This window comes from Stegostoma tigrinum, chromosome 10, assembly GCF_030684315.1.
Source record: "Stegostoma tigrinum isolate sSteTig4 chromosome 10, sSteTig4.hap1, whole genome shotgun sequence".
NCBI lineage: Eukaryota > Metazoa > Chordata > Chondrichthyes > Orectolobiformes > Stegostomatidae > Stegostoma > Stegostoma tigrinum.
This window is the reverse complement of record NC_081363.1, coordinates 70,737,970-70,755,922: the sequence shown is the minus strand read 5'-3', so window position 1 is coordinate 70,755,922 and position 17,953 is coordinate 70,737,970. Positions and strand designations below refer to the sequence as shown.

At 41.5% G+C, this 17,953-nt stretch overlaps 1 protein-coding gene across 18 annotated transcripts in view; it reads left to right on the top strand.

Annotated features, from left to right (window-relative positions):
• The window catches only part of LOC125455632 (alpha-(1,6)-fucosyltransferase), a 658,909-nt gene that overhangs the window by 265,453 nt on the left and 375,503 nt on the right, over positions 1 to 17,953 (top strand). The window lies entirely within an intron of this gene.

Sequence of the window (17,953 nt, the reverse complement as noted above, 5' to 3'; positions counted from 1 at the left end):
GTAACTGACACAATGTTGCTTGTAAACTCTATATAATTAGTAGTAATGGCTTGAGGACAGTGGGTTGAAATGGCTTTGGTTGGACTTGTCTGATTCATCCAAATAAGTAGTACTGATCATGTTCCCAAAGACAATGGCTAGACTGTCTTTCTTGATCTGGGCAGGAGCGTCTTTCGGTTGGTGATAGCAAGAGCTGCAGATTCTATAGTCAGAAATCACTGGAGCTGGAGGAACACAGCAGGGCAGGCAGCATCAGAGGAGCAGGAAAGTTGACGTTTTGGGCCGGGCATGCTCCTCTGCTGCCTGGCCTGCTGTGTTCCTCTAGCTCCATACTGTTAAGTCTTTCTATTGGTGTTGGTGCCCTGGAGGAAAGTGCAACTGGTTTTCCTTGCTGCATTCCGGTTATTTCTAATCCTGTTTCACTGGGATCATGCTGCAGGGTGATCTTTTCCTTAAAATCGTAGTATTTCTGAACTGGCATAGTTGTCATTCAGGTTGGCAGTCTTGTTTCTGTTTGGTGCCTCAATATTGCTGTGAGTTGGTGTAATGGTTCACACTCCACCGACAAATTCGACAAGAATTGTTCCCTGTTGTTGACAAATGTGACAATTGTTTCATTGCTTTTGCAATCACTGGTCACTGCATCACTGCTGTAGCCGTCAGGATCTGGGGAAAGGCATTTTGCTGTCAGTATGTGCTTAAGTACTTGACTTCAGGCATCTTTAATTGCATTTTTTTTTGCTCACCTTCAGGTTCACCTGGCAAACTCAGTTGAGCAGTCACAGCAGATTTTAAACATGATCAATCGTCGCTTCTTCTATTGTGCTCCTGCATCCATCAACTAGCAGCCAACCACTATAGCTTTCACTCGAGGATGATCACTACTTCGTGTTGCCTGTTTTGACATTGCTCTGAAGCAGTGGAAATGCAAAATAGCATGTGCAACCACCTGTATCTCCCAAAATGTGTCCAGAATATGGTTAGAAACTGCTGCTTTAATCTATCTTCATTAAGTCAATGATTTAGTGTTCTGAATACTTCCAAATATCTCTCAGCACATTGATTACCAGCCCAAGGTTTCAACTTCAGCTGAGATGGTTGGCATTTGCTTGCCATCTAGTCCCTCAAGCTTGAACTCCTCATTCACGTTGCAATGTGCTGATAGACTGCTGTGTCCCCTCAGCATGAGAATGGTGTTATCGTAGAGCCTTACCTTTACTTTTGAGGGCTTCAGTTTTGTATAGTTCTGATACCGTACTTCTCACGCAGCTGTTTGTGAATGTTGCATAACACACCGGTGTCCGATTGACACCTGATGGCCTCCTTCCTCTGCAGTCCTTTTCCCAAGATACCCAAACCACGCCTCACCTACAGACATGACTGAACCGTCCTGTTGTATAGTGTATATCTATCCAGTGGCTGTCTGTGCTTTATTCTAGCCAAGTCAAAGGTATTGTGCAAAAGTGTTCAGCCTTTCACAGTGAGAAGACTGCTTTCCCGATTCAGGGTATGCCTTCTCCATTGCATGATATCCTCCCGTTCTGTCCTTTTTGCCTGTTATTATTTTGTTTTTCGTGCCTGGAGTACCTGTCAGTTATTTTTTTAAAATGCATTCACTGAATGTGAGCACTAGCATTTGTATTGTCTGTTCCTAGTTGCCCTTGAGAAGGTGATGGTGAGCTGCCTATTACAAACACTGCAGACTGTACGACTTGTTAGAAAAAGGAGAGAAGATGTTATGAGCATGACCAATGAACAGGGGACGGTTATCTCAACTTGAACCAGGAAAAAGCATAGAGTTTGTGATTTTCACATGCCCATGTGAAAGTGTACTGTCATTCTGTTCCGCCTAAGTCATATGGCATTGTAGTGAGCAATAGTCAAATCCTGTGAAGACATAGGTAACATTTCTGAACTGCATATTATTGCCTTCCCATCATACAGAATAACAATTTGAATGCTGCAGGTGTCAGAAAAATGACACTCTCACATCTGTGACAAATGATACTTAGCCACCGGTGGTGATAAGCAGTATCTCAAATAGCGAAGTTGTAATAACTGCGTAACTACTAGATTTAGCTGTGCTGTACATTTTATCAGCGTATTCTCTACATGTGCAGAGACATCTCTGTACATGTTCTTGGAAAAGAGTTCCTATACTTGAAAGGGAAATTGCTTTATTGCACAGATTGCTGAGTAAACATGTACTTTTAAAGATGGCTATATGACATTAAACATTTATCACGCAAGTATAAAGGTACCCAGCTTGCTTTCAATAATTGTGTAATGTAATCCATGTAATGTGTTCAGACAATTAGTTGTGTACTTATAATATAATATAAAGTGACATCAATAAGCGTAAAACCTAGAATATATATGAAAGCAAAGTGCAGTGAATGCAGGAAACCTGTGATATTACAGGAATTCACCAATTTAGTGTTATCAAATGTCAAGACACCTGACTCAAAAAGAGCCCAATCTCTTTTCTTAATGTGACCTAAATATGAGGCAGCCCTCAGACCATAGCATACTGGTAATGATATTTGATTTAGAACATCATGCTGTGGTGGTACATTAAAGTTTTTAATCTCTGTAACCATTCTCATAAAGCTTGTTCACTCACTCTAATGCTTTCCCTCAATAAATGGCAGAACACCTAATCTACACATTATTCCATTTGAGGCCAAATTAATATTTTCCAAAGTTTCCTCATAACGTCCATGCTTGAGAGTTCTGTCCCTTTTTTAAAATAAAGCCAACAATCCAATCTGCCATGTTAGCTATTTTTCCAACCTTCCTTGTCATCATCAACAATTTGTACACTCTTATTTTTGGTTTCTGCTTCTGCACCCTCATCAGAATTGAATCTTTTGTTTTGTTTCATATCACCTTCATTTGTTTTTCAAATGTATCCCTTTATACTATCTGCACTAAATTATATCTGCCCTATGCCTACCCTTTTCAATAATATGTGTCTGTCCTCTTGAAGTCTATTTCGATCCCCCTCATAACTTAATATACTTTGAACTTTTCTGTCACCTTCAGATTTTGAAATTTAAGCCCGCAAACTCAAGCCCAAATCATTGACAAATTTCACAAAAAGAACTGATCCTCAGACTGACTGACTACCGGGAGTCCTGCTCTATACCTTCCTCCAGTCTGGAGAGCAACCATTCACCACCACACTCTGTATATTGTCACTCAGTAAAACTGCTACTGCTACCATTTCTTGTATTAAATTGGCCTTTAACTTTACTGGAAAACCTTTTCTGTGGCACTTAATGAAACATTGTTTGAAAGTCCATACAGATCACTTCAGTCAACAACACTCCCTGCTTACCTCCATTACCTCATCATGGAAGTAAAATCAAGTTGATGAACCCTAATTTGCCTTCAACAAACTGGTGCTAGTATCCTTAGCAAATCTATTCATGTCCAAGTGACGTACTTATTGTCATAAATTGTGTCTTTTAAAGCTTTTATGCCATTAAGGTTAAACTGATCAGCTTTTAGATGCGGCTTTACCGTTAGAACTTGGGTTAAAAAGCATATAACATTTGCACCTCTCAGGTGCTCAGCTTCCAGCTCCCTACCTAAGATTGGCAAGATGATTGTCAATGCCCCTACAATTTTTGCTCTTGCTTAATTCATTAGCATAGAATGCATCCCTTCTAGTATGGTAATTGATCACCTTTAACTTCATCCAGATTTTGTAATAATGTGTTAATGACAAGTAATACTTAAAATCTGATTTACTATCCACAGATAACATGCCATTTGTTTGACATTCTCATATGGTTGGATGAGAGGTTACAGACTTGAAATATTAACTCTCCTTTTCTCTTTGCCAAGTGTTCCGTATCTGTTAAATATTGCAAATATTTTCTGTTGTTATTATTCAGTTCCTCAACTACTTCGTAATTTTCTCAGGCTTTGGCAGTATCTTTTTCCTTGGCAAAAACTGATTAAAAACAATTCATTTAGCACCTCAGCCTCCTTTTTAGGTCCCTAATTAGACTCACCATCTCCTTTTCAAACCCTTTTCCTGCTTACGCACCTTTTGTGCCAGCTAATGTATTCCATCTTGGCTTCTTTTTTATCCCCACATCCTGACTGAAACTTCTTTATTCAGCTAGGTTCTCACTTGTACTTATCAACCTTGCACCTGTGAGAATCACCTCTTTTCTGCTTGATTTATCTCCCATCTCTGACTACCTGGAGAGTGCATTCTGGCTTTGTCGTTCTCATTTTTGTAAATGCAGCTCTGCTGCATGTGAATAACCTCCTCTTAAAAGACAGCCCATCGTTCAATTGAATTTACCTGCAAGTCTTTCATTCCAATTTAGCCATTCTCAAACTTTCGAAATTTGGGTATTTTTAGTTTAGACTTCTCATTAACTTTTCTTTTGTTATTTTAAATCTTTTGGTACTGTGATTGCTGCTATCTAAATTGTCCCTTGTTTGATCCACTTGATTCATTCAGCCCCGTGAACCAGATCCAATAATGTCTCCTGATAGAGGTCATTAATTTGCTGGTTATGAAAAATCTTCTCAAGATAGTTGAGAAATTCTTAGCCCAAACTGTCCTCAGATAATAAACATCTCTGCCTCCACCTCCATTATCACAAGACTGTAGATGTCTAAACTGAGTAATTTCGCCCATAAGTTAAGTCCTTATCTGACTTGCTATCAATCAGCCCATTGTAATTCAGAGTATCACATCTGACATTCTAGTCATACTGAATTTAGCATTTTCCCAGTTAATAATTGTGTGAACAACAAAGAGATTGAATTGGGAATGGAAGGCAACCATTCTTTCACATAAACTTTGGCTATATTATTGCCAATCCTTTTGAAGTAATTTTGTCATGAATTCATCAGAATTGATTTTCATTTAAAATATCTCAAAATTAAACTTCATTAAGTGCATTCTGAGCACGTAAATGAAGGATTCATAAAATAAAAGATAAGAATTCAATTACCTCGAACAAAAAATCAATAGAAAGCACAGTCTATTCTTTCAAAATCCCTATCAGCTCATTGAAAAAGCTTTTGTGTTCTTTTCACAGTCATCATAGCAATTCAATGGAACCTGAATGGCACTTTCTTCCTGTTGCTAATATCAAGCTAACTTGTCTCCATTTTAATGTGCCATTATTTTTTGCATATTTTTGAGGTAGAGCTGATTCTAGCCTGTTTTGTTGCATATTTTCTTGTGCAGATGTTGGGACGTATTGATAGTGAGCCAGGTGCCCCAAGACACGATCCGTTAAATTTCTTTGTAAAATCGGACTTAGTGACCTAATTAAGATCATCAGATAATAATAAGTAGAGTTATAGAGTCATACAGAACGAAAATAGACCCTTCGGTCAAACCAGTCCATGGCAATCATAATCCCTACTTTAAACTAATCCGACCTACCTGCGTGAATTTGGCCCATATCCCCCCCCAAACATTTCTTATTTGTGCACTTATCCAAATGCATTTTAAATGTTGTAACTAGACCTGCAATCACCACTTCCTCTGAGTGATCATTCAACACACAAACGACTCTTTGTGTCAAAACAATGAATCGCTCCTCATGTCCCTTTTTAAATCTTGGTCCTCTCACCTTAAAAAATATGACCTCTCGTCTTGAAATCCCTCAATCTAAGGAAAAGACACCCACCATTCTCCTCACCTATACCTCTCACTAGTTTATAAACCTTTTCTCAGGTCACCTCTCAACCTCTTAGGCTCCAGCGAAGTAAGTCCTAACCTATCCAGCCTCTCCTTATAACTCAAACCTTTCATTATTGGCAACATCCTGGTAAATTTCTTCTCAACCTTCTCCAACTTAACCACATCCTTCCTATCACAGGGAGACGAAAATTGCAGTAGGGACAGGTGAAAGCTGTTCTGTTCCTCGAGCTTGCTCCGCCAGCCAACAGGATTAAAGCCAATTTAACATTCCTCATGTCCACTTTGCTGCCTTTTTCTCCATCACACTTGGTTCCCCAAACGGCTAAGAACTTACCGATCTTAGCCTGAAGTATACAGAAGAATTCTGCTACCATAGTTCTCTTTAGCAAGGTGTTCCACAAACAATCAACCCTCTGAGTGAAGAAATTGCTCCTCGCAGTTGTGGCCTGACTATTGTAGATTCTTGAAACAAGTGCACTTCATCTGGGATACGTCCGTAGATATCCCGTGGCAATTTATGTGAATGATTCATTGTATCCATTGTTGTTTCTTAGAATGTTTACTGTTAAATGATGAATCTAATCTTATTCATCTTGCCTGCTTATCTTTGTTGATCCTTGTGTTTGTTATGCATGACTAATTTTAATTTTGCTGGCTTTGTATACTTTGGCGTGGAGTTAGTTTCTAGTTAGGCTTTTTGCTTAAATTCTCCTGAAGCTCACTTCACAGATATAATTTGCTCTTTTTTATAATTTTATGGCCTTTGGATATTTTGATATCAAATATAACTATGAACAGGTCAATGGAACCCGTCTGCCATTTACTACATAGTTCAGATGGACTATTTAACATTACATCTTAAAAGAAAATGACTTATTTTCACATTGATTCTGAAGTTTCTTGTGCTTTAGATCATCATTTCCCACTTCTTGGTTCTTGTTTTGTGGATATTGCTCCAGTGAGATAAAGAAAAAAAGGGTCAGAAACACACAAAACCCTTCAAGATATGCCTTTTGAGATTCAACTAGCTACAGACCTCACTCTCTGTTTCTGCTCATGATCTCTAGGATGCATCTTCGAGTGAGGATGTGAAATGGATGCCAGTCTTCTGCCCACAAGTGCACATCTTGTTCTGCAAGAAGAAACAAATGTGTTCATGATGGTCTCGTGAGATGTTTGCGATGTGAATATTGTGACTTTAAAGGCTTCTGCAGGCATGGGTATCGTAACGGACCTCCCTGTTAGAATGCAGAATGGTGTGGGGTCCTGGAAAGAAAGCACAGAAAAGGACAAGCTACTGGAAGAGGGTGGAGGATAACAAGAAGGATCCCAAACAGGGGGCCATATCGGTTTAGGGTATTCAGGGAGCAATCCTGAAGTTCGACAAGAAAGCAGGCAGGAGTTGGGATATCGTGTTGCAGCTGTACAGGATGTCGCTTAGGTCATTATTGAAATACTGCATGCAGTTCTAGTCTCCCTGCAAGAAAGAAGGGTGTTGTGTAACTAGAAAGGGTCCAAAAATGTTTGGTAAGAATGTTGCCAGGATTGGACAGTTTGAGCTGTAGGTAGAGACTGAATAGACTTCGGCTATTTCCCCAGAGTGTCAGAGGCTGAGGGGTGACCTTCTGGAGGTTGATAAAATCATGAGGGGCATAGAAAGGGGAAATAGACAAGGACTTTGCTCTGGGGTGGGGAGTCCAAAACAAGAGGGCAAAGAGTTAAGGTGAGAGGGGTAAGATTTAAATGGGACATAAGAGGCAACTTTTTCCAACAGGGTGGCCTGTGTATAACTGAGCTACCAGAGGAAGTGGTAGAGTGTGGTTTGGTAGGATATGGTCCAAATGTTGGTGAATGGAACTAGATTTATTGAGGATATCTGGTTAGCATGGACGAGTTGCAGCAAAGGTTCTGTTTCTGTGCTGTATATCCCTATTATTCTGACTGAAATGTGCATTACCTCCACCTGAATGAGGGAAATTTTCATGAAATCTGATGCTAGCCCACATATTTGGATATTAGAAATGCACCATGAGTTCAGAGATTAGTGCACAGCAGATGATGTGATCAAAAATTAAGGTTACATTGAGAAAAGGAAAGATGGGAAGTTAATAATGCCCAGTTAATCTGGGATCACTGCGAAGTTTTGACTCCTGAATACCATTGCTATTTCCCGCTGCACTTATTCTCCAGCTCATTTAACAGGAATGATGTGTGTTTTAGAAGTGGAACAATACATTTTTCATGGGGATGTAGTTGAGCATCATCAAAGAAGTAATGTTACTGTGTGGCATCTATTGTAAAACGTGCACTTGAGGATTACTGACTTACAATACTGTAATTATTGATTGAGAAATTTGCAGTAGATTCCACATGAACATTGGTATATTTTCAACCCAGTGGACATTCACAAAGATAACTTAAGAAAATGATTCAGAAAATACCTTGAGATTGGCAGTGAATGAGTTGCATGAAATACTGCGCTCAGTTCTGGAGGCAGCATGGCACAGTGGGTTGAACCTCTAGATAACAGGCAAGTGGGAATTTAATTTTCTTTATCGTTTTCAGCTGGTCGCCTTTAGTAATGCCAGAAGGGATAAGAGGCATGCTGACTATCTTTAGTGGTACTCTGAAGCACTATATGAATTTAGGTTAGACAACAAAACTAACTGCCAAGTATTTTTCAGCGAAGCTGCTCAAGTTTGACATTGTCTGGAGCCGAGCAACAGATCTTTATTAACTGTTACTTGGATAAATGTACAGTGAGAGGTTCAGACTAAATTTGCACATTGGAGCACGAGCAACATAATTCTCTCTGGTAAACGAGGATAGGTTTACTTCTTGAATATAATGCATCTTCATAGTTTCCAATTTTGCTATGATAGCCAATGGAATAATGTTTAGTTAATGATTACAGTAAGTTTGGAGTGTCTTAGAAGGATGTTGATCTAAATATCTCCACGGAGAAGATGAAAGTAATGAGAAGGACATTTGACTTAGTGGAAAACTCTTCTCATTGCCCATCAGTAGTGCAACCAAAAAGTTTTAATAAGTTTTTTAAAGGTGGGGACCAGTTCCAAAATTCATTCTGGAGGTTGGGGGGGGTGGGGGGGGGGGGGTGAAGTAGTCAGGTAACCTCGACCACCAAAGCCTGTGTGGAGTAAGCACAGAGTAAGACAAGAGGCTTCAGAAAATGATATAGTGTAATACAAGCTACAAAGAGAACAAAGATCTCAAAATAGTACTTTCGTTTTGGGAAGTGATTGTTAAAAATAGGTTAATTGTACCATAAAACTATAAGATGTCAGAGCAGAGGTATGCCACTTAGTCCATTGTGTCTGCTGTGCCATTCAAAAAGATCATGGGTGATCTGATAGTCCTCAACTCCACCTTTGTTGCTTTCTGCCCAGTATTCTTAAGTTTATTAGTGATTGATCATCTGACCATCTCCGTCTTGAATATATTTAATGCTTAGCCTTTCTAGGCCTCTGTGGTGGAGAAATCCACAGATTCATCACCTGTTGAGAGAAGAAATTTCTCAAGTTCTCTTCTAACTGGGTGATCCCTTATTTTGAGATAATGGCCTCTTGGCTGAGATGGTCTGACAGGGGAAAACAACTTCAACATTACACCTTGTTAAGCACTCTAAGAATCTTGTGCATTTCAATATATTCATTGTACTAAACTCAGGTGACTACAGGCCCAACTCTCACCACTTCTCATAAGAAAATCCCTCCATATCTGGGAGCAACCTTGTGATCCTTTTCTGGTCTTCCTGCAATACCATTCGATAAGGAGATCCAAATTGCTTGGTATTCTAGGAATGATTCACTTGGTATCCTGCAAAGTTTCTGCAAGACTTCCTTTTTTTTTTCTCCCCTCCCCAACTTCATTTCCTTTGTAATAAAGGCTAATATTCAACTCATTTTCCCTATTACCTGCTGAGCTTTGGATTCATGTTGCTCTATTCCAAAGAAGCAAATGGACAATGACAGTTATGCAGAAAAACTGATCCAAATTAATAAAATCTCCAGGAAATATTGTTCTTGAACTGTCCCTTCCTGTTAGTACTGGAAGGTTACCCAATGGCTTGATATTCATTCTTAGAGGTAGTTTTAAGGTTCACACTTTTATTTCAGTAGTCTTAAGTTTGACTCAAAAACCAGGACAACCTGAGTTGCACAAGTGCAAAACATTTAGCAATTGATAGACCATTAACATGTTTTTAGGCTATGTGAATCTATAATCTTCCTGCTAGGAATACTTGAGGGCGTATTTGCTTTATATATTTTACATGAGAAAAGCAATTCCTTTACATCTCAGAAAAGGTCTCATTAATTCTGGATCTGTGAAAACAGGTGATCTTATCAAAAATGTTTCCTGCCCACTGGTACTGATATCTTGCTCCAAAGCTTCGACCACTTCATTTATGAATTCCCTTTCATACGAAGTTGAGCAAAGATTTTAATTAACTTAATCTCCACATGTCGGGTATCGTTTTCCTTTGCATGAAATCATGGAACCACCTGATTTTTGGAAGAGAGATGACAATTTCAAGAGTTAAGTTCAGAATTATCTGAATGTTAGCAGCAGTTATTAGTGTGTTCCCTACTACCCTCCATGAGAAAGCTGATCCAATGCGCTGCTGCTGCCTGTATCCTTTTTTGTTCTACGTATTAGTCATCAGTGTTTGCTTGCTGACATTGGCTGCTTATCTAATGATTTTGTACAATTCTTCTGTTTGTATTTAAATCTCTTTATGGCCTAGTTCTCTCATCTCATCCAACCGTCCACCTTCCAAATTTTTAGACTTCTCCAATTCCTGTCAAGTTTACATTTCTGATTTCTCAGGCTTCAACATTGGCTGTTCATTTCAGCTGCCTGGATTCTAAGCGATGGAACTCCATCCCTGAGCCTCTCTGCCTGTTGTTTTATCATTTCCCTGCCAATTGACATGAAAGCTTTGCTACATAAGGGCAATTTGCTTTTTGGATGTGTTCCTGTAAATTGAAGGAGATTTGAAATTGGGAAGTTAAAAGCTGTTTTTTTGCAAGTTTACAATTGCTTAAAGCTTTGGAATACGTATGAAGCTCAAGGGTTTTAGAAACTAAAATAAAATATGTTCTGTTGGGATGTTATAGATTTCAAGATGACATGCTTGGTGATAGAAGATTGGAACCTAATCAATCCCTGGGCCTGGATGAGAAATGTAATCCTTTCTGTTACCAATTTACTGATGTTGTCAGTGCGATTAATGATAAGCAATTCAATCTGTCTTATTGTTGAGACTTGAAGAGCTACGATTATCATTGGTTATTGAAATTTAGCCCTGATAAGATTGCAAGCTAATCTTCTAATGTGCAGGATTACCCAAGCCAAGTAAAGGAACAGAGCAACAAGAGTATGTCGGGAAGCTTCAGATTTGGTTCACAACCAGCAGTTCCTGTATATACGATTGTAGATGTCCCAAGGTCTTGACTGTTATAACTTATCTGAAGTGTTTCACGTTTGTTAAATGTGGTTGCTTCTCTTTAGGGAGAGAATGTGTATTTCATATTGGCGAAGACAATTTCTACTGGTAATTGTGTTTTAATTGTTTAGATTTAACTTTAGTGTTGGATTTCTGGACACCTGAGGCCAACTCGATTCACCAAAGAAAATAGAAAGCTGCTGAAACAGTTGTTAAAATCTTCTGCATGTTTACCGTATCCAAACTACCAATGATTTTGGTTCTTGGTAAATCTTGCCTTATTCTCTGCTTCAAGTAACCTACCGGAAACTAGGAGCAATTGTGAACTGTTTGTGATGAGACTTTTGGGGAATGTAATCAGAAACACAAGGCAGTTTACTTCCATAGTTTACAGTTGCTGACCCCTTAGTAGTGTTCAACCAAAAATATCTACTTAGTCACTTTATACAGTAAAAGATTTTGTTTTAAACCAGAAATAGTGACAAGGTAGCCTTTCAATGAATGTTTACATTTTTAGTTAGAAGTTGTATTATATCCTTCAAAATGGTGATGATTAATGATAGTCTACGATGTTCAATTCCCTCTTAAAATACCACTGCATGAAGAATTCAAGATGTGACCAAAACTTAGTTGAGTTAATTAAATTCTGGAAACACTGTTTATTATGAAACTGTCCATGCTGTGGTCTTGGCCACAAGAAATGATCTGTGTTTTGAGGGAAAAAAAGTGTTTGAAAATTTTGAACCCCTGCAGGACTTTTAAATCAAGTGTGTCAGTCTGAATTGAGAATCTGCATTTATAATAAGCCTGGTTTTGTTTTGCTTTTGTTTTAGGAAAAAGAAACATTTTATTGGAGATTACAAATCTCTGCTTTTGAGTTAGTAATGTGCTCATTGCACTGCAAACCAGCTGTTGGTTTCGCCCCTCTTCTGTCAGTAATCTCCAGAGAATCTTGTGGAAGTGACGAGGTCTATATGAGAGACTCGGTAAGACGCTGGCATGACTTCTTGGGAAGGCCCACCTCTTCTGTTAATCAGGCATTTAGCCCTTAGTGGGCCTGCTCTGGGATCCTTGATCCTGACACACAGACCCACGTCAAAAACCGCTCGATAAGCAGAGGCCTCAGGCTAAAGAGGAATTCATTATAGATCTAGTTGGCAGTGGTCCTAAGCCCTACCTGATTAAATGTGCTCCACCCACCCATTCACCATAAGGGAAGGTAATCTTACAGACCATCCACGATCTCCACCTGAGGTGACCTCCCACCTGCAGCCTCCAGCCTCATTGTTCTCCAATCCTGCTCGGCCCGTTTCTATCTCCTTTGCAAAATCCACAAACCCAACTGCCGTGGTCAACCCATTGCCTCCGCCTGCTCCTGCCCCACCGAACTGATCTCCACCTGTCTCGATTTCTTTTTCTGCCCCCCAACACCCTGCGATTCAGGAATTCCCCACCTATGTTCGTGACACCACCCACGCCGCCCTCCTCCTCCTCCAAAACTTCCGATTCCCTGGTCTCCAACACTTCATCTTCACTATGGACGTCCAGTCCCTATACACCTGCATTCCCCATGCAGATGGCCCAAAGGCCCTCTGCTTCTTCCTGTCCCCCAGGGCCAACCAGTCACCCTTCACTGACACCCTCCTCCACTTAGCTGAACTTGTCCTCACCCTTAACAACTTCTCCTTCAAATCCTCCCACTTGCTACAGACAAATAGGGTGGCCATGGGTATCCACATGGGCCCAAGCTCTGCCTGCCTCTTCGTAGGATACATAAAACAATCCCTCTTCCGAAGCTACACTGGCCCTGTCCCCAATTTCACCCTCTGTTATATCGATGACTGTATCGGCGCCATGTCGTGTTCCCACGCGGAGCTCGAACAGTTCATGCACTTAACTAACACCTTCCGTCCCAACCTTAAGTTCACCTGAACTGTGGCCGATACCTCTCTCCTTCCTGGACCCCTCTGTTCCGATTTCTGGCAACCACCTGGAAACCAATATCCATTCAAGCCTACCAAATCCCACAGCTACCTACAATACACTTCCTCTCGCCCACCTTCTTGCAAACATGCCATCCGCAATTCCTAATTCCTTTGCCTCTGCTGTATCTGCTCCCGAGGTGGGGCATTCCACTCCTGGACATGTCAGATGTCCTCATTTTTCAAGGACCGCAACTTCCCCTCCACAGTGGTTGAAAACGTCCCCGACCGCATCTCTCTCATTTCCCACAACTCATCCCTCACGCCCCCTTCCCGCAAATAACAACAAAAACAGAATCCTGCCTCATCCTCAGGCACCACCCCACCAACCTATAGGTACGTGAGGAATAAGAGGATGACTAGGGTAGGAATAGGGCCAGTCAAAGACCAAAGTGGGAAGTTGTGTGTGGAGTCTGTGGAGATCGGAGAGGTGCTAAACGAATATTTCTCATCTGTTTTCACTCAGGAAAAGGAAAATATTGAGAAGAAGACTGAGTTATGGGCTACTAGAATTGAAAGGATTGAGGTTAGTAAGGAGGAGGTGTTATCAATTCTAGAAGCTGCCAGATGGGATTTTTCCGAGGATTCTCTGGGAAGCTGCGGACGAGATGGTGAGCCTTTGGCCTTGATCTTTGAGTTCTTATTGTCTACAGGTTTAGTACCAGAGGACTGGAGGATTGCAAATGTTGTGCCCTTGTTCAAGAAGGGTAGTAGAGATGACCCAGGTAATTCTCGACCTATGAGCGTTATGTCTGTTGTAGGAAAAGGTTTGGAAAGGATTATAAGAGATAGGATTTATAATTATCTAGCAAGCAACAATTTGATTGGAGATAGTCAGCATGGATTCCTCAGGGGAACGTTGTGTCTCACAAACCTCATTGAGTTTTTTGAGAAGGTGACCAAGCGTGTGGATGAGGGTAGGGCAGTTGACGTGGTTTACGTGGACTTCAGTAAAGCTTTTGATAAGGTTCCACATGGTAGGCTGTTGGAGAAGATATGGAGGCACGGGATTGAGGGAGATTTAGCAGTTTGGATTAGAAACTGACTCTCTGTAAAAAGGCAATGCATGATGGTTGAAAAATATTCAGCCTGCAGTTCGGTCACTAGTGGTGTGCCTCAAGGATCTGTTTTGGGACCACTGCTGTTTGTCATTTTTATAAATGACTTGGACACAGTCATAGGTGGATGGGTTAGTAAGTTCGCAGATGACACTAAAGTCGGTGGAGTGGTGGACTGTGGAAGAATGTCGCAGGTTGCAGGGAGACTTGGATAAACTGCAGAATTGGGCCAAAAGGTGGCAAATGGAGTTCAATACGGATAAATGTGAGGTGATTCACTTTGGGAAGAATAATAGGAAGGCAGAATACTGGGTCAATGGAAGGATTCTTGGTAGTGTGGATGTGCAGAAGGATCTTGGTGTCCATGTACATAGATCCCTGAAAGTTGCCACCCAGGTTGATAGTGCTGTTAAGAAGGCTTACGGTGTTTTACGTTTATTGGTAGAGGGATTGAGTTCCGGAGCCGTGATATCATGCTGCAACTGTACAAAATGCTAGTGCGGCCTCGTTTGGAATATTGCGTGCAGTTCTGGTCGCCCCATTACAGGAAGGATGTGGAAGCATTGGAAAAGGTGCAGAGGAGATTTACCAGGACGTTGCCTGGTCTGGAGCGCAGGCCCTATGAAGAAAGGCTGAGGGACTTGGGTCTGCTCTTCTTGGAGAGAAGAAGGCTAAGAGGGGATTTAATAGAGACGTTCGAGATGATCAGAGGATTAGATAGGGAGGGCAGTGAGAGTCTTTTTCCGAGGATGATGACTTCAGCTCGTACAAGGGGTTCATAGCTACAAATTGAGGGGTGATAGATTTAAGACAGATGTCAGAGGCAGGTTCTTTACTCAGAGTGTGGTAAGGGCGTGGAATGTCCTGCCTGCCAATGTAGTGAACTTAGCCACATTAGAGGCATTTAAACAGTCCTTGGATAAGCATATGGATGACCGTGGGATAGTGTAGGGGGATGGTCTTAGATTAGTTCACAGACCGGCTCAACATCGAGGGCCGAAGGGCCTGTTCTGCGCTGTAGTGTTCTATGTTCTAACCTGCAGATGCAATGTATCATCCTCTGCCACTTCCACTGCCTGCAATCTGACCCCACTAACAAGAACATTTTTCGCTCCTCACCCTTGTCTGCTCCACCACCCCTGGCACGTTGCCCTGCAACTGCCACAACTGCCCCTACACCTCCCCTCACCCTCATCCTAGGCCCCAAGGAAACCTTCCACATCAAACTGATGTTCACCTGCACATCTGCTCATGTGGTATGTTGTATGGCCTCCTCTACATCAGGGAAACCAAGCAGAGGCTTGGCGACAGCTTTCTGGAACACCTACACTCGGTTCGCGACAAACGACTGCACCTCCCCCTGCCTCTCCTTGGACAACATGTCCATTCTGGGCCTCCTCCAGTGCCACAACGATGCCACCTGAAGGCTGCAGGAACAACACCTCATTTCGCTTCGGAACCCTGCAGCCCAATGTTCTCAATGCGGACTTTACAAGTTTCAAAATCTGTCCACCCCGACCTCATCCCAAAACCAGCCCAGCTCATTCCCCTCCCTGACCTGTCTGTCCTTTCTGCCACCTGTCCACTCCTCCCACCTCAACCCTCACCCTCACCACCTACCTACCAGCATCATCCCTGCCTCCTGGACCAGTCCGTCTTCCCTTGACTGACAAACACCCCACCCCAATGTGCCACCTACACTCACCTTTTACTGGCTCCATCCCTGCCTCCTTGACCTATACTCCACCTATCTTCTCCTTTATCCATCTTCCACCCACCTCACCCTGTCTCCCTATTTATTTCAGAATCCCAATCCCCTTCCCCTCCCCCATTTCTGAAGAAGGTCCAGACCTAAAACGTCAGCTTTCCTGCTCCTCTGCTGCTTGGCCTGCTGTGTTCATCCAGCTCTACGCCTTGTTATCACAGGAATCGGGACTCTCTTTTTAATTTGCTTTCTGTTATACTGTTACGCCCAGTTGAAACTAATCTCCATGTGCCTTGCACATCTTGTCAAGTCAAGGCATTTTTGCAGCAGTGCCAAGTTCTCCCCAGTCATGATAACTTAAGAAGGCAAGGTATTGCTGAGTGGTGTGTGTTCCGGCTTGGGCGTTAGCCTGCTGATTTTTGTTCTTCACTCTGGCTTCAGGTGTAAATGATATTGCACAGAAATGGTTGGAATAATAAAGCTCTGTTTCTGGCAAACGAGTGATTGCACCATTTTAAATAACTTCTGGAAGCATTTGTTTAATGAAGAAGCAATTCATTTGTCCAGTTTTCTTTGACAGGAGAGGAAGAAAGGCTGCAGTAGTTGTTCATTGTTTTGCTGTAAGACACATGACTTTATTTTGCGACTTTCCTGAGTAGGTGGTCTGACAAATAGTTGTTATTTCTGCTTAAAATAAGGCTTCAAAGGTCACTGGTGTATTGTGCTCGTGGCTATGAAAAACCAAAGGCATGTGCAGCAAATGTCAACTATTTTCTGAAGGACATAGTGAAAAAGAAACAGCATCAGGAATTTAAACCAACTGTTCAGAGTTGAGTTATTAAGCTCGTTGCGAAAGCCACTATGGGTCATTGCTATTTTAAAGCAGTGAAAATAATTTCTTCTTTGCTTCGGCTGTGATAGTTCTAACTGAGAAACTAGGTAAATAAATAGGTTTGGTTATGAAACTGAATTGGTAATCCTGAACTCAAACCTAAAGGAGTCCTGTTAGATTTTATTATTCCACTTCAAATGGCTACATCCTCGAGGCTTCACATTGGTATTGAACTAACATGCGCACCTCACTTTTGCTGGAGAAAGCCAATAGTTGCCTCAGACCACCATTGACTGTTAGGGAGAGGGCACCTTTGTAACTGAGAACAGGGCTGGGATTAGAAATGGCAGACATACTTGGATGGCTTTTTTTTTGCCCATCTTCCAGCTCCAAAAGTGTAGGGGTTAAAGAGGTGGGTGTCACTCATGGGATGTATTTTGCCAAAAGACTGTGTGCAGTGGTATGACCCACAAATGCTGCGCTTCCTTCTGGATGATGCACCTCACAGTGGTGTTGTTTCTTTTTCACCTTCGCGTTCCAATTGCTTTGAATGGAAAGCAGGACGTCAGTTCAACAGAAACTTTAGGCCGACCTCAGGAAAGCCAGATGTGGGATTTTATTGGAGATAGCAAGAACTGTAGATGCTGGAGTCAGAGATAACACGGTGTGGAGCTGGAGGAACACAGCAAGCCAGGCAGCAGCAGAGGAGCAGGAAAGTTTGCGTTTCTGGTCGGGACCCCTGCTCCTCTGCTGCCTGACCTGCTGTGTTCCTCCAGCTCCACATTGTTGTGGAGTTTTATTGTTGTGATTTTTGGCAGATTCCAATTTTTCCTTGTCCTTTCACCTTTCTGACAATCCACTGTGACTGGTTTTGTTTATTGCATGGAATTATTCTGAAGCAAATCTGTGTCGCGTTTCCAAGCTTTAATTACCACAGTTTCTCAGAAGAAGTTGGCACTTGAATTCCATACGCATTCCCCACACAATTGAAATATCTTAATAGAATGGATAAAATGATAAGCATAAAAGCTGAAGAAACTGGAGAAGAGAAGGCACTTGAGTTCGCTTTAGAGTTTAAAAGAATGTTTTGCAGCAGTTTTAACATTTCTTTTCTCTCTTTTCAGAATGCAAGTTCATCCAAATAATTTTTCTTGTTGGTTTGCTCGAGTTGCAGTCCTTGCAGCTCACTGATGGATTTTTTTGTCATCTGTACTAATATGTAATGC